Consider the following 14,601-nt stretch of genomic DNA (forward strand, 5'->3'; position numbering starts at 1 on the left):
TAAACTTCTTGGAAAATAGAGCTTGATAAACGTTTGTAAATGACTTACATTTGGATTTCTAAAAATAAAGAATTCCAGGTGCTCTGGCTTTTATACATTAACTAATACTTTTGAAGATCAGTAAAAACACATTGACATTTAATAAACCAATTTTAAAGTATGCTTATCAATAAGTGTCTTCAGTTTTTTAAATTTCAAATCATGGGATAATTAAAGTGATGAAGACAGCAAACTATTTCAAGGACATTATTGGCAACTGTAAAAAAAAACTAGATTGTGAAAATAAGATGAATTTGAAAATTGAAAAGTTAGAGAATGTCTCATGTAAGAAATAGAAAATGCTTTTAGTTTCAACTTTATTTATAAATGGAAAAATGTAATGAAAGGCGCACACATTCTGGAAGTAAAAATCTAAACAAGTTTCTCTTAATTTGAACAACTACAAATAAGCATTGCTTTATTTCACCTAAAGAATAAATGTAATTTCTGAAGTTTGAAGCTTTTTTTTTTTTTATTTACTCAACGTAACAATACTACCTATTTGTTTATTACCCAGCATTTAGTCAGGAACACAAAACCTTCCCCAGTTGTTTTGAGGAGGAAGAGGTTTAAAATAAGTCGAGGCTTATACAATACTTGATGCTAGAAGAACACAGGTCAGGAGTGGTAGGCGTGGTCTCGGCGGCCAGTGGCCCTTAAGTGGGCATTTTCCAGAGAACGTTCAGAACTGTTGAAGTCACACTGATGACATCAGCTATCAGCAAGACCATCGTGAGTGATTCTGAGGCAACCCATCTTCTGACAGCAGCCGATAAATCACAGTGTTTGCCATCTGGTAATATCCACCTGACTCTCCATAGCTGCCACAGAAGGGAAAAAGCTCTACTTTCTTGCTCATCATCCCAGTCTGGGTTTCGCCACCCATCAGACGTTTGAGAAGAACTGTCTAAGCAGTGGAATTGGAAAAATGAAGTTTTCAGTCTTTACCTGTCCATGGTGATTGAAGTTAATGGGAGGTGGGGAGGTTAGAAGGATGACATAGAGTGAGACAAACGCCGTCAGGACTATTCTTCCATAAATACCTGATTTAAAGGAAATTTGTATGATATTTATTTTAAATTAATAAGTATTTTTGTAAGCCAAATAGTGTTATCTCTGTTTGGGTTAGTATATAATTTTAAAAATTCATTGATTATAAATCTTCTAAAAGGGAGTTTAGCTGAACCTATTTACTTTTCATTTATTCCAACAGTTTGATGCAACCATTTGATTGAAATTCTTTTTACTAATGTCAACAAAGACCATTGCCAATGTCTATGGCCTCTTTAAAATTATTACATTTAACTCTTTTGTGTCATCTGTAACAGTTCACATTCTTGAAGTCTCTGTTCATGTAACTTTAATTATACACCTGTTCTTATTCAACAATTCTTTTTATGACCATTCCTTTTTTACTTCTTTTTTTATCCCTCTGTTTACCTTTACACTATTGTTTCTCTTTTTCTTCTTTTTCAACTTTAGAAAGTATGTCTTTGTGTTTATCAGTGTATTCCATGACTTCAGTCATAATCTGAATGCCAATAACTCATAAAGGTTTATACTCAGTTGCACCCTTTGACCTGAATTCCAGACCAACAACCCTGCTTTACACTGGATAACTATATTTAAATATCTCATAAAAATTATAACTGTTAGTATTTATATAAAAACAACAAAGATAGCAACAGTATTCTCTTCCAATATCCCCTGTTTCAGTTAATAGCATTATCATCTACCCCGTTAACTTAATTGACAAATCAGATTCCTCACAGTCACAGGCAACTATCTCCCCTCCCCAATTCTCAAAATAGAAAATCACAATGCTTGGACAATTTTGCTAGTTAAATTTCTCTTTAATCACTCACTTTTAGATTCTCAATACTCTTGAATGAATTAAAGCACAATGATAGACTATTGAAAAATATTTCTTACCTCTAATAACAAGTATCATTTTAATTCAATCCATTAACTACACTAGTGAAATAAACATTTTTTAAAATGCAAACTAGTTTATTCTATTTCTATATTTAAAAATCATATTTTATATTTGTAGGCTTAAAGATAAAGACCAATTTCCTTAAAGTGGAATAAAAGACCTGTTATATTCTGGCATGGCTGATCAGGTTGATGAATAAACCTAAATAAAATATTTGTGTTTAAAATAAGATACATTACCTCTGCTGATATTATACATTTTACAATGTTATTCGATCCATGTGAACAGAACCAAATGGGAAGCCAGATTATAACAGAATTATATTTTGTGAGCACAGTCGAAATGAGTGGCATGAATCAGTTGAGTTATGTCTCCAAACACTGAGAAGAGGCTTACTTATTTCCATGTGGCCATAGCTTTTTGAGGTATATTCAATACATTCCTTCATAGGATTGTCACATCATGCTAGAGAGGGAAGAATCCTGCTTCTTGACACAGCTCTACCCTCAGCACTTTAGTGCTCCTTTTCTTATTTCTCATTTCTAAGAAGGTGAATGCCCCTCCTCACAAATACAATGTAGAGTAAGCCCCAGATAAAGGGACAGTGAATTTAACAGGAAAGGTAGAAAGAATGCAACTGGGGTTATTAATCATTAATTGTTAACTATCATCAGCTTCTTATTCATGTCTTTGAGAATAAACAATGGCAAATAAATGAGAATATCATGTCATTGTTACTGTTATTATAAATATGATAGGCAGTAAGCTCTTACACTAAGGACTTCCAACTATGATGAAATAAATGGATGAAGAAAGAATTTAAAACTTGGTATTTTTCTCTCTCAGTTAAGAAAGAGTATATTTTTGGGGGGTTATTCTGAGAGAAAAATAAAATTGTATAAACAAAATACAGAAGGTTAACATTTTATCAAAATCATTTTAAGGCGATGTTTATGATTGTTAATTTCCTTGGTGATGTTTTATAATCTAAAAATCATCTATTCATAAAGTAGATCTTTTCTATTAAACAAAAAAAAATCTTTTGAAGCACTATATATCTGCCTGCTAATATATTCTAAACGTAACAAGACAAAAAAACCCACAAAGTTATAACCACAAGTTCAATTTTGAAATGAAAATGTAAAACCTTGTGATCATTAGTATAAAAGGCAAATTAACCAGAAAATTCCTCCAATTAATATATACAGAGTGGTATGATTTAAAGTAGAAACCTTCAAATTAATAGAAATAACATTTTCTGTGAGGCATAGGTTATTAATTTTTATAAGGCTTTCTAATCACAAATCTATGAAGCCATTTTTCATTTATTTTACTGATTGACAGATATTCATTTACAGTCCTCTTGATATTTCAGACTGCATAGAGTACATCTTGTGTTATTCCATTTGGGTAAAATTCTGAAATGTGAAACTAATCTAACGTGATGGAATGAAGGTAAGTGGATGCCTGGGGAGGTGCAGGGTGGGTGGAGCTGGAGGGAGATACTACAGGGAGACATGTGGAGACTCTATTTTCTTTCTTTTTTTTTTTTTTGGAACTTAGCTAATATCATGTCACATCACAGTCTTTCGAATAGTAAAATTATGCTATATATGTAACTATATAAATGTAGTGATAAAAAGGAACCACAGGACTGTTCAAAACCAAATCTAAAGTTCTAAAATATGTATAACATAGGTTTCTAAATAGGAGACTTACTTCTCTAAGAAAAATACAATCCTTTAAGCTTATATCAGAAATATGATTAACAAACTTATACTAATTTTGTAAACATGCTTGAGTGACTTATCATAATTAGTATTATAGAACAATTTTGCACATAATTTATTAAAATAGCTTTTGGAAAGCTTATTTTTGACTGAGCAATAATGAAACTGTAAGAAAAAATAAACTAGTTATTGAATAATTACTTGATGTCAAACCTTAAAAACAATTGCTGTTATCCAACCCTGGCAATTCAAGAAAGTCACATTATTAACAATCAGAAACATTAGAAATATTTAAAAGGCCAGTATGATTAATATACATACATAATTCATTGGTTGAAATCTGCTATAAAATCTGACCTGGATTTTTGTTGACTATTAATTGTAATTTTGCTTTATCACTTCAAAATTTAAAAGGTTTGGCCTACTTCTATATTTTCAAAAATTTTTAATCTTAAAATATTAAAAAATAACTCTACAAACACACAGATATGACTAGCCATCTCATCTAAAAAGTTGTAAAATACTTATCCCTAGATAGCTTTGAATACCCCTTTATTTCAATGCTTACTTCAAAAATCATCACACGCAAAAAATCATCACTATTTTTCCTTTATAAGCTGTATCTGTATATTAAAGATATTAACTGTAAATGACTGTCACATACTAAATATCCATATCTCCATTTTAATTCATCATTTCTTTTGCTAACTCTAGTAAACCTCTAGTTGCCTCTGGTAAAATCATAATAGAGTTTTACAGTTTCAATGACAAAATTAAAGGTTCTTTATTGAGGATTTAACAAAGCAATCACCAAGATATTGGAAATAATAAGGGAAAAATTATATTAATTTTAAGAAAAATCACAAATGCATATGCTTTACAAACAAAAAGGAAATGATTCATAGAGAAGGAAAAATATACATTTTAAAAATGTTTTGGATTCTCCAGTCCAATTAGAGCATGAGAGAGAGAGAGAGAGAGAGAAAGAGAATGTCATTTGGCATTTTAGAGACCAGAGACTTGCAAGAGTAAAAATATATGCTGAAAAAATTTTTGAAATTTAAATTTCACTGACAACATAGAAAGAAATGTAGATTCAGTGCAGGATTTCCATATAAACCCAAACAGAGAAACTAAACTCTACCAAAATGGAATTGTGAGAAAGCCAATGCCTAGTTGGCATATCCTTTTGCATTAGGAAGAAAGATAATTTTTAAAGAATTAAACAGAATCAAGACTGCAGTGTACACATGTTAGAATGTACAGTTTTTAAGCACCACATGATCACTTAATTGGCTAGTTGATGATAATGTTAAAGCAAGTTTCCTGCAATCTTTAACTAGATTATACTTCAAGTAGTCCATAGTACAGATGAATTAATTAAATCTTATTACACTATAAATTGACTGCTACCATTATAGCCAAATATAAATTTAAATGACAATGTAGATTTCCTTAACTTTTCTATCTGTAGATTACCTTGAGTAGAAGACAAATAGGTAAAAACTATGTAAAAATTGGAGAATTTATGTATTTATTTATAATATCCCTGTGTTAATTTGCTTTTGGCTAAAAAGCTTCCACCGAAATAGAAGTGAAAAGACTTCAAAAAAGCACTTTTTAATTTTTCAAAATCCTGGCTTGTAATTGTAAAAAAAAAGCTCAAGGTGACAAGCTAATTGCAGTTGTAGACTTATTAGAGAGAACAAGCTATCTCTTTATTCCTGCTTCTGCAAATGTCCTAAGTTCAGATTCCAAATCATCCAAAAATTCAAGCCCATCTTTTTGTCATTCACTGCAACAACTTACAGAACCAGCCACAGATCCTTTTCTTTCACAATTGTATGAAAGGACATAGTCCTGAGCATGCTTATGATCAGCATCCTGAATACATAGTGGAACCTTCTTTCATTTTTTAGTTTTTAATCACGGTGTGTCCTTTAATGGATGCTTCACTAATGCAAGACTGATAAAAGGATGCCACTCTGAGTAAGTGTATCTGCAGTTGTCCATCTCCACGTATCCTCTCTGGCAGGAATCCAGGTTGAGGTGAAGCCCCAAGGTCTGGTGTCCTCCTTTCACCATTTCAATGGTTTCCTACTCTCCTTTTTTTGACTGCTGATGCAAAGTGCCACAAATTCTCTAAGAAGAAATGCTGCCCACCGTATGGGTTGCAAAACTGTCTGTGAAACATACTTTGCTGTCTCCAGGAGTTTCAGTGCTTGATACAATTAGGTTCTGCTGGACTCATCATCCATAATTAAATTTTGGATGTTTGACTGCACCAGAATCCCCACAGACTAAAATAAATAGGGTACAAAATAGCAAATCAATGCCCAACAATATTGCAAGGATGGCCCATTTTCCAAGTTTTACTTCTTTATTTCCAGTCCTTGCACCTGTACGAAGTGTACAGTCATTTTCGGTAACACTGTCATATAGATTAACATTTAGGGAAGTGACTTGAGACTGACCAAGTCTATCTTACCTATCAGTTACTCTGACAGGTATTGTCTATGATCCAAACTGAAGATCATTCTGATAGGAAAGACATGCTGTGGTATCATTCTTTTTTACCAGTCTCCACATTATCCATACATTTGAACCAGAAACATTCTCCAAACTGAAGTCAAAGGGTGGATCATTTCTAGGTTCATCAGGATCAACAGCAACTTCTTTGTAGATTACATGATGGTTTTATAGATTATCATTGTTCCCCTGAGTATGAATGGGCTATTATCATTCACATTTTCAAGTAAAATTCCCAGTGTACCAGTACACGTTCTTCTAGTTTCATTTGATATAAGGGATTGCAATATTATATACATCATTATTGATGGTTTCTGCCTCTTTATCCAGGCATCTAAATATTGCAATTGATTCTAAATTTTCATCAATAGTGACCCCTTTTTTGAATCATTTAATTTCCTATATTTATATCACTGTTACTTCCTATTTCTGGGTCATATACTTTATACCCATTATTCCTTGTTCCCACTGGCACATTTTCTTTAATTTGAACAGTTTGTATTGGAAGGCTAAGCTCTAGGCCCTCATCATGATTTTTTACATTAACAGTAACTGTGCCATGCTCATGGGTGAATATGAAGTAGGCTCTCTAGAATACGGAGCATCATTAACCTCAGCAATCTGCAGGATGACCTGTTGCCTTTCTTCATAATTTAGAAGTTTAACCACACACATGCAGAACGCCTTCATTGATTTGGGGAACTGCTACAATCTTAAAATTTCCATCTTCATTGTCCTTTAAAATGGTATAATTAACTTCCCAATTAGGTGTGTTAACTAAATGTTTATCCTCAACAGTAACACATAAGATTTCTGCATCCATTGTATTTTCTTCCACTGATGTTACATAAGAAGTATGGGTAAATGTTAGCAGGTTGCCTTTCATGCTTTTAATATGTATGATGCAAATTGAAGTCATCTGCAAATCAAAATATACTATCGAGGTCTTGAACTTTTATTTTCAATTGGTGTTTATCAACTACTTCTCTGTCTAATTGAGATGATGATATGGTGAGCACACCTATGGTTGGGTGCATAAAAATAGGGTAGGCGATGCTGGCACTTGCTCAGCATTTATACATTGTTCCCGGCTCATCTTTGCCAGTTGCACACACCTGTCCCAACGTACAACCTACTGCAATTTTTAGCAATGGTAAAATATAAGTTGTTTCTGTAAAAAATAGATAGTTATCATTTTCATCCTAAATCTGAATTAATAGGGCCATTAGAAGTTCTGGAGTATACCCATCTGGAGTTGCAGCAAAGGCAATTAGTTCAGAATATTTATACTGGTCACCATTTACAGGACAATAAAATATAGGATTCCAGTATCTCTTTCTACTAATGGAATAAGTATATTCTGATGGAATATATAAGGTATACTTTGGAGCTGTGTCAGACTGAATCTGTTGAAGGAAAAGTGGGAAAGGCTCTAAGGAATTCTCTAACATTGAACAAGGAATAGGAGCCTATCTTCTCGTGGCACACCCGAGAATTTTTTCTTTAGATTGCCTCTTCTTCGTTTGAAGCTCTAGAACAGGGGTTCTTAACAAGGGCTCAATGAACTGGAATTTAAATTAAAAAAAAAAATTCTTTGTGGGGACATGTTGATGCGGGTGTGATATATTTAGTAAATAATGCACAGTATAGTGTGGACTTTGTAAGAGGACCGTGGTTTTCAAATGACTGGCAAAGGGGTCCATGGAACAAAAAAAGGTTAAGAACTCTTGCTCTAAAAGAACAACCATTTTCTTCTCTTCTCGGTTTTCAGGGTCAGAAAGTAATATGGTAAAATTTATCTTCTCTGAGGACAGAACATTACATTTGTTCATAACCTGAACCATCTTCTAAAAGATGGAGCACTTGAATGAATTCGATTGCAGAATTAAAGTGTTCTTTCAAGTTAACTCTAGCAACAGTTTTCTCATCGTCTAGCTTGGGAGAAACATAAGGTGTCGCCTTTTTGCAGGTGTCACAGGCAAATGTTCAGGTACAAGGACACACGCTTTCCCAGAAGCATTTCCATGGCCTGAACCGTGATTCAAGGCAAAAGCTGGACTTCCAGTTCCCCAGGACCAGATGTGCAGAGCAGCCTTGGAGCGCCAAGGCTTACAAGCTTACAAGTTACAAGCAGCTCCACAGTTTGTAACTAGAGGCCACAAGATGGGATGGGTGCTTGCAGTTAGAGCTTCCTTTTTTCTGCTGTGTTGATTTCATTTCCAGGAGACACCCTTCTTTTCCCCTTTCAGATTGGAACACGTAGAAACATTTGAGCGCAATGTATATTTACATTGTCTGGACTGTGGTGATGTTTTCAAGGGCTCTGTGTACATAAAAACTGATTAAATTTTATATTTAAAGATGTGAAGTTTATTGAATGCTGCTTAGGCCTCAGTAACGTTCTTAAAATTTAAATGTTAAAATAAATAACACTTTAATGAAAATAACTTTATTTTTCAAAACAAATCAGCAAGAAACATGTAGTTATTTTATATTATTAATGTCTTAGCCAAGAATAGGCTCTCAAATCTGCTTTTCTATTTTTGTTTTGATTTTTAATTTGGTGGAAATATATAAAGAAAACCCTGTCTCACATAATAATATGAACTCCCTTGGAAAAGAGAGAAATATTTTAATAACTTTCATAGCTTTTCAGGTAATTGTGTAAATATTTTTACTACACCAAAACTTGAAAGGTGGCACTTTCATTTTTTGCAGTTTTTTATTGATATGTAATTTACACACCACAAAATTCACCATTTTAAAGTGTACAATTCAGCAGGACTTTTAGTATATTCACAAGATTGTAAAATCATACTTTCAATGGCATCCAAAAGAACAAAATAATTAGGAATAAATTAGCCAAAGAGGCACAATACTTGTACACTGAATGTTACAGAACACTGCTAGAAGAAATTAAAGAAGACAAATATTTGGAAAGAAATCTTGAGTTCATTGATTGGAAGACAATATTTTTAGGATGAATGCAGATTTAATGCAAACCCTATAAAAATTACAATTGTGTTTGTTTTTGCAGAAATGGAGAAGCCCATCCCAAAAATCATATGGAAGAACAAGGAAAACAAAATAACCATAACAATCCTGAAAAAGAAGAACAGCTTTGGATGATTCACATATATATCAAAAACTTACGATAAAATTTACTTAAAAGCTACAGCAATCAAAAAAGTGTGACAGTGGTGCAGTGATGTGACTAGGTTTGATGTTGCTGATCTGTAGGGGGGAGTAGGTTGGTGGCATTGAGTGAGTGGACTATCCATGGAACTGGGGGAAGGATTGGAGGAAGGAGCAGATGAGCTCTGGGTTTTCAGGTCTGTGGTTAAAACTACAGTGTAGGGGATAATCTTTTAACAAATATGGCAGGTTAGGGTTACTGGTATAGGGTGTTGGCTCTGTGTGTTGCGGGGTTTACATGCGACAGAGCACACCTGGGCAGGCTTCTGTGGAATACGTAAGTGTTCATTTTGTCCAAGTGAGTTATATCAGTGGGTGAAGACCCACGCAATAATCAAGAAAATATCAAGCTCCCATCCTGGTGAGTCCTGGTATGTGCTCAATTAGAGGGATAAGAATTCCTCGAGAATGTAGGCAGGGCCCAATAACTGGAGACAAGGTTTCTGCCCCTTTTATATGAACCTATAATTAGCAAAATATTTGATAAATTTATGTCGCAGAGATTTAAATCTTTGGTCTGTCCATGTGCCAGTTGAGCCCTGAATTTCAGTAGAGTTGCAATACCTACTCTCTAGTTCATTGAACTCACCCAGGACAACTAACAAGGTGATGATGATGGACAACACCCATCCCAAAGAACAGAGAGTGTCTGTAACTGCAAGCAAGATAGCTCCATCCATCTGCCCCATGGGATCTAAGCCCCCTCTCAATTAGAAGCAGAGTGGGTATTACCATCCCCAAACCCTCAAGATTGAGGAACAAACAATGGACTAAAGTAGACTTATTTTTATTATATGATAGAGTTACTATTATTCTAGCAATGGAAGAACTCTTATCAATGATGTGGAGGAGACAGTGGCCACCAGAAGTTCTAAGGGATGGGTGAGGGAAGAATAGGTGTAATATGGGGGCATTTTTGGGACATTGGATTTGTCCTGCATGACATTGCAGTGATGGATATAGGGTATTGCATATTTTGTCATAACTTACAAAATTGTGTAAATTAAAATGTAAACTGTAGTTCATGTTTAGTATCAATGCTTCAGTATGGGTTTCATCAGTTGTAACAAATGTACCACACTAATAATTTTGATGTTGGAAAGTGTGGGAGGGAGAGGGAGTGGGGCATATGGGAATCCCTCATATTTTTTATGTAACATTTAAGTAGGCTAAAGCTTCTTTAAAGATAAAAATAATAATTTGAAAAGTGTGGTATTAACATAATTATATACATATAGTAAAATGGAACATAATTAATATTCCAGAAATAAACCCTTACAGGTAGGGTCAATTGATTTTAGACAAGGATGCTAAGACTATTCAATGGTGAAAGAAGAGTTTCTTCAAAATCTGGTGCTGGGAAAAGTGGATATGCACATACAAAACAGTGAAGGTGAACCCTTACCTGTTACCAAAAGAAAAACTAACTGAAATTGAATGAAGGACCTAGATTTATGAGCTAAAACTATAAAACACTTCCAAGAAAACAGAGGGGCAAATCTGTTGACCTTGGATTTATCAATGATTTCTTAAATATGTGTGACTTTTTTAGAAAGTGCCAAACTATTGCTCAAAGTGGCTTCACCATTTTTTGCACCCGCTAATAACATACAAGTGTTCCCATTTCCCTACAGCCTTACAAACCATTTTCATTTCCCTCTAAAAAATATTACAGCCATCCTAGTGTGTGTGGAATGGTATCTCATTGTGGTTTTATTTGCATTTGTCTAATGCTTAATGATTTTGAGTATCTTTTCATATGCTTATTGGCTACTTTTTAAATAACTTATTAAGGTTATTATGTTACTATGTTCTTGTATTACAGAAAGGAGAGACACAAGCCAAGGATGCCCAAGGATTGTAGTAAGACAGCACCAGATTACATGGACTTTTGGGAGAAAGCATGACCTTGCTGATCCTTGATTGTGTGGTATTTGTCATAGCAGCCTGGCAAATTAAGAAAATATCTATTCAAATACTTTGCCAATTTTAAATTGACTTATCTTTTTGTTGTATAATTGTAGGAGTTCTATATATATTCCGGATACAGGGCCATTATCATATATATGATTTGTAAATATTTCTTCTGTTATGTGTACAAGTTTTTTTCTATCTTATATTGTCCTTTGATACACAAATGTTCTAAATTTAATGAAGTCAAATTTATCTTTGCTTTCTTTGGTTACTTGTGCATTTTTGTTATATTAAGAAACCATTTACTAATCCAAATATTAATTCTAATATTTCCATAGTTTTTCTCTTACACCCTGGTGTTTGATATATTTTGAGATAGTTTTTATATACAGTGTGAGACAGGGGTGAAATTCATTATTTGGTATAAGAATATCCAAACGACAAGCACTATTTGATGAAAAAAAATTTCTTTCCCTATTGAATGGTCTTGGCATCCTTGTTGGGAATCAATTGACCATAGATGTATTGAGATTCTTTCTGGGATTTCAGTTCTATTCTATTCTATACATCTGTCAAGAAAGTAGTACACTGTTTTGATTATGGCAACTTTTAGTAAGTTTTGAAGTCTTTTTCAACATTGTGTTGGCTATTCAGTGTCCCAAGCATTTCCAAATGAAATTAGTGCCAGTTTGTCCATTTCTCAAAAAAATAAAATAAAAAAGAAAGAAAGAAATGGCGAGTAATGGAATTTTGACAGGGATTGCATTGATTCTGAATATTATTAGGGAGTATTGTCTTCCTAACAATATTAAGTCTTCCAGTCCATGTACCCATAATATCTTTCAATTTATTTAATTCTTCCTAAATTTTAATGCTTTGTTTTCACTGTATAAATCTATATTTAATTAGGTTAAATTTATATTTAACTATTGTCTTCATTTTTATGATATTGTAATTGGTATTGTTTACTTAATTTCATTTTCAGATTGCTCATTGCTAGTGGATAGAAATGTGACTGACTTTTACATATTGATTTTGTATCCTCCAACTATGCTGAACCTACATATCAACCATAATAGTATTTTTGTATGTGGAATTTTTAGGGTTTTCCATATATAAGATCATGTAAACTATAACTGGAAATAGTTTTATTTCTTCTTTTAAAATTTTTATCTTTTATTTTTTTTCTTGACTAATTATCATGAATATAAGTGGTAAGAGCAGATGTGGTGGCTTGGAATTAGGTACCCCAAACATGCTCTTACTCTTAGCCAATTACTGTGGATGTAAACCCATTTTTAAAATATTTCAGATAATATTTTTAGTTAGGGTGTTACCAACTGAATCAATTTGGACTTTATTTTGGATTATCAGTTTCCTTTGTAAGTAGAATGAAATTCATATAAAAAGGAAAAATAAAAGCCATAGGAATCAAGAAGCTAGAAGTCAATGGAACCCAGAAGGGAAAGGAGAAGATGTCAACATGTGCATTGCCTTGTAACAGAAAAGCTAAGGATCAAGAATTGCTGGCAACCAGCTCCAGAACATCACAGTCTTCTTTCCTGATACCTTTCTGATATATTTCCTGATACCTCAACTCTAGACTTCTTCTAATCTCAAAACCGTGAGCCAATAAATTCTTATTGTTTAAACCAGCCCATTGCAACGTATTTGTTTTAGTAGTTAGGAAGCTATAATGGTTTCTAATAATGGAAAGTGGGGTGCTGCTATAACAAATACCTAAAAATGTGGAAAGAGTTGGAAGAGTTGTGAGTTGCTTAATAGAAAATGCCTAGATTGCTTTGAAGAAACTAGTGCTAGACATATGGGTGGTAAAGGTGGTTTTCAGACACAAAGGATTAAAAAGGCCATCAAGAAGATGGATGTCAACAGAACCCAAAGGAAAAAGGATAAGATACAATCATGTGCATTTCCATGTGGCAGAAAATTCAAGGGCCAAAGATCACTGGCAGCCAGCCCCAGAACACCACAGTCTTTTGGAAGAAAGCATCGTATTGCTGACACTTTCGTTTTGGACTTCTCATAGCCTTAAAACTCTGAGTCAATAGGTTTCCATTGTTTAAGCTAACCACAGTCTGCTATTTGTTTTAGCAGCTAGCAAACTAAAACAGTAGACAACCTTCATGGCTTTAGAGAGAAAACCATCTTTCCACATTAAGTATGACATTAGCTGTGGATTTTTTTATAGATGCCTTTAAACAGTTTGAGGAAATTCCCTTCTATTACAATTTGCTGAGCATTTTCATCATTAAAGTGTTTGGACTTTCCCAAATGCCTTTTCTTCATCATGTTTTTGGTCTCCCTTTATTTTATTAATATGTTATATTACATTGATTGCTTTTTGTATGTTGAACCAACCTTGCATTCCTGGAATAAGTTCCATTTTGTTAGGGTGTATGGTTTTTTACATGTTACTGATTTTGGTTTTCTGGTATTTTGTGGAGGATTTTTGCATGTGTGTGCATATATATATGTGTATATGTGTGTGTGTGTGTGTGTATGTACATATATGTATTTGCAAGGGATATTGGTTTGTAATTCTCTACTTGGAGAGACATCATTCACATAAATTTCTCTCTTTTTTAAGACACAGCTTCCTCTTGCTCTTTGAACATATTTAAAATAACAAATTTAAAATCTCTGTCTAGAAAGTCCAAATTCTGGGCTTCCTCAGAGACAGTTTCTTTCAATTCTCTTTTCCCCTGTGTATTGACCATACCTTGCAAACTTCATAAATTTTGGTGAAAACTGGAAATTTTTAACATAGCAATTCTGGAAATCAAATCTTCCTTACATTTTGTTCTTGCTGTTGATTGTTTTTGTAGTATCTGTTTGTTTATTGACTTTTGGGAAAAAATTCTATTAAGCTAGTCTTCCAGAGAGCCATTATATAGGTTAAAAAATGATAATTCTTTTTGAATATGGTCCATTCTTCTAATTTTTGGAGATGTGGATTATTATTTTCAAGGGTATCTTAGACTTAGGGACCAGGATATGGGAATAGGGTAAGTTAAAATACCACAAAGTTTGTATTTCTTACTGAAATTCAGACATTTTATTGAATTTTTTAATTAAATGTTGCTACAAGGATTTGGCTAATATCTACGGTTTTTAAATAGTGATTCTGTTGGGTTTTGCTGTGTATTTGATTTTTAAGGAAGGCCATAATTGGGGGGAGGTGTACTTACTTGATCATTTTTGCTCATACAACTTGGTATTTTCTTATAAGAATTTGCC

At 33.4% G+C, this 14,601-nt stretch overlaps 1 pseudogene; it reads right to left on the bottom strand.

Annotated features, from left to right (window-relative positions):
* Positions 1-5,620: 5,620 nt before the first annotated feature.
* Positions 5,621-8,211, bottom strand: LOC101434115 (desmocollin-2 pseudogene; annotated as a pseudogene).
* Between the last annotated feature and the right edge of the window lie 6,390 nt (positions 8,212-14,601).

The sequence above is a fragment of the Dasypus novemcinctus genome, chromosome 1 (assembly GCF_030445035.2).
Source record: "Dasypus novemcinctus isolate mDasNov1 chromosome 1, mDasNov1.1.hap2, whole genome shotgun sequence".
Lineage (NCBI taxonomy): Eukaryota > Metazoa > Chordata > Mammalia > Cingulata > Dasypodidae > Dasypus > Dasypus novemcinctus.